Source organism: Cariama cristata, unplaced genomic scaffold, assembly GCF_000690535.1.
Source record: "Cariama cristata isolate BGI_N322 unplaced genomic scaffold, ASM69053v1 scaffold28615, whole genome shotgun sequence".
NCBI lineage: Eukaryota > Metazoa > Chordata > Aves > Cariamiformes > Cariamidae > Cariama > Cariama cristata.
The window spans coordinates 13,941-14,179 of record NW_009617339.1 but is presented as its reverse complement, the minus strand read 5'-3'; positions in this window follow the sequence as shown (position 1 = coordinate 14,179).

The following is a 239-nucleotide window of genomic DNA, read 5'->3' as shown; positions in this document are numbered from 1 at the left end:
CGCGAATTCTTGGGAGCGCTGGTCTCTGGAGCCGTAACTCATCCCAGAAATGTCATTTCATCCTTGAGTGTTATCGCTGCTCTGCCGTGGCCCACCGCTCCCAGCCCCGTGGCAGATAAACCGACCTCTCGGGGAGGTACGGGGGCTGCCCCTTGCACCCAGCCCCAGGCTCAGCGGCTTCATATACTTAATATTCGGCTTTATATAGGCTGAAAGACAGGCTGTGTTAGCGTGGGGCT